The sequence below is a fragment of the Anguilla anguilla genome, chromosome 2 (genome assembly GCF_013347855.1).
Source record: "Anguilla anguilla isolate fAngAng1 chromosome 2, fAngAng1.pri, whole genome shotgun sequence".
NCBI classification, from domain to species: Eukaryota; Metazoa; Chordata; class Actinopteri; order Anguilliformes; family Anguillidae; genus Anguilla; species Anguilla anguilla.
In genome coordinates this window covers 33,758,581-33,761,596 of record NC_049202.1, presented here as the reverse complement: position 1 = coordinate 33,761,596, position 3,016 = coordinate 33,758,581, and the positions used below count along the sequence as shown (strand labels likewise).

At 38.7% G+C, this 3,016-nt stretch overlaps 1 long non-coding RNA gene across 1 annotated transcript; it reads left to right on the top strand.

Annotated features, from left to right (window-relative positions):
* Positions 1-266: 266 nt before the first annotated feature.
* Positions 267-2,244, top strand: LOC118221894. The gene is made up of 3 exons (XR_004764203.1): positions 267-310; positions 445-552; positions 645-2,244. It is a non-coding gene; the product is annotated as an uncharacterized LOC118221894 (long non-coding RNA).
* Positions 2,245-3,016: the final 772 nt, after the last annotated feature.

Below are 3,016 nucleotides of genomic sequence, written 5' to 3'. Positions count from 1 at the left end.
CAGTGAAACCCCTGCATATGACAACTGCATGCTGTTTAATATGTCAACAAAAGTCTTTTTTTTTTTAAACACAGTGTCCAGGTTTATTAAATCATTTTGAATTGTCCATTTAGGATCACAAGCAGGCCAACCCACCGAGGAGGCTGTACCCCCTCCAGCCGAGTCAGTGCATTCAGATGACCCGTAATTGCACTACTTTGAGTTGGAGGAGGACCCGCGTCAGGTACAATGTCAAATTGCCCACCTAATTGTCTCTTCTTTTTCACCTCTTCTTTTCATCTACACATTCACCTATTTTCATCAATCCCAGGTGAATGGAAAAGACAATCATCATATATTTCCCCCTATTACTTGTATATGCTTGTGATTTGCGTTGATGTTACAATTGATTGATTTTATTATTGATCAATCTATTGATTGCATATCTATCTATCCATCCACCAGATGACATGCACTGTACTCCAGGAAAGTCGTGCATCCTCTCCAGCTGAGTCAGGACATTCAGATGACCCCAAAATACTGTGCTCTGGGTTGGAGGAGGGTGCACTGGAGGTAATTTTTCAATAACTGAAAATCCATAATCACTAACACACTGTCTCAGCTTTATGAGGTTAATATATTCTATCTCAGTAAGTAACTTTCAGGACAGTGATGTTGTCATCACTGGTGTCCAATGAGGGGAGGCCTGTGCGGCTTTGCTGAACAGACGGGTGGAGGACTTTGGGGCCGTATTTCTCGGCCAGCACACACGGTTGGATGACAAGGTCTTCGACCACGCCCAGGCTCTTATGAAGATGCTGCATCCATATATAGGAGGGCTCCATGCAACCACCTCCCTCGCCCTGCTATCCACTCTACCTACACCAGCTCAGGGGTTTGTGAAGATTCTTAATGTCTCTGCAAATCGCTGGATTACGGTAAGTAACGTCGGCTGTAAGGTAGGTACAGTTAATGTTTTTGATTCTCTAGGGCAGCATAAAACAGAGGATTTCATTGCACAGGTTACATGCCTTCTTGCCTGTCCAGGGAAGAGTGTCCGGCTGCAGTGGCCTGATTGATGTCCAACAGCAGGCGGGTGGCTCAGACTGTGGACTGTTTGCTATTTAGAACAGTCTCACTCTCTGCAGAGGTGAGGATCCCTCTGTGCTGCAGTACCATCAGCCAGCTATGCAGACTCACATCTTTGCCTCTTTTCCAGGCTGGAATTCTGATACCCTTCCCCAGTACTGCAAGGTGCACCACAGCCAAGGCAGTCCACGCTATTGAGGTGAACATACACTGCCTCTGCAGACGGACCAACCAAATTGGAAAAGGATCCTCTGGTCTTCTACTGGAGATATGCCTTTTCCTGCCTCAACTTAAAAGACCCAGATGTATATATATACCCGTCATGCACTGTTATCTTTCATGCATGTTAATTTTCATAGTGTTGAGTTCTGTTTTCATTTCAAATTAAAGTTGTATTAAATGTAAATGGTAAGTATTATGACATCTTTATAATGTTTACTTGTAAATGTAGTTAATAATAAAAATGTCTGAATTTTCTATAGTATAGTATCAGTAATAGAAATGTAATGTGTAATGTGTGTGACATTTCAGTATTGCTTATGTGTGATTTTATAATTTTATTATTTATTATTAAGAAAATATGTTTAATTTTATGACAAATGTGCAAACACGTTATGTGTAGTTTTCAATTGGAATTTTTTGGAATTAATTGGAAATAGGCCCTTACTGGCCCTTCGTACCTTCCTCTTAACATTCACCAACAAACTAAATGCCAAAATCCAAAGTAAATTTATTAGAATTTATAACCATTATTTGCATAGTGGTAAGTATGAAGTGCTTTTGAATTTGGCATTGTTTCCTTATTAATGTTGCGGTTCAAGTTGTTGGTGGTGCAAGCAAGCCAACCGTTACAGTATCGTACTTGCAAAATTGTCAGCTTGATCTCCATGAATGAATTAACTTTGGCAGTACCTGTGTTTGACTGCCCTGATTGTACCTCTTTGATTCTCCTGAAAGTAGCTGTCTCTGATTCCTCTCATAGACTCTGGAAGGAATTGTGTGCCTGCTTGATTGATTTGAGTTGCGAGAGAGAGAGTGTGTGTATGTGTGTGAATGCGTGGGTGTGTGTGTTTGTGTGCGTGTGTGTGTGTGTGTCCGCATGTACACTCTATGTTTAATTTGTTAAATGTATAATTTACTGCATATTTAGTAAAATTGTAACAGCATTCAAGGGGACATCAAGTGACATCATGAGTTATATCACAGTTAGCCTTGGATTCTACATAAGCAGGTTTTATGCACCCTTTATAATGTTTAGCCATTAGCCAGGTGATATTGTTGGTTATGTCACATTTTGCATAATGTTGTAAAAGATGTTTTGCCACCCTTTATGAAGCACAACATTTGCGTATGCATGAAGCATGTCAAGTTTATGAAAGCATTATATATACTACGTAAAGCTTTTATTTTAACTTCCTTTAAAGTGCACCACTTCTCAGATTATCCTGTAAGATCTGGTCATGTTGAAGTGATGAGGAAATGATTTAAACAAATGATTACAAAGAAAAAAAAGATGAAATTGAAGCAGAATATTTCAGCAGCAAACTAACATTCAGAATAACGAAAACTTTAATGACACAGTTTAATACATTTTGAAACGTCTTCAAAAATGCATGGAATATAATTTTTAGTAATTTATCAGTTTGGTATTTATGTATTCATGTAACATTTACACTCTTAGCTTGTGGACTTGCTTCTGTGATACAGCCAGATTGAGATTAAGGTAACACAGGAACCACATAAGACTAAATTCAATAAACATTAGTCCTTAAATTTGACTATCAATTGCAGCAAGGATTATAAAGCAAGGATATTACTTGAAAGTCAGAGTTGAGGATAAATGTTTATTGAATTTAAGTCATAGAGTCACATACCACTTGTTTACTTGTGGGTACATGTGGTTTATGTCTTTAGGACACAGCCTCAGTTTGGAGAGCCTTTATGAGAT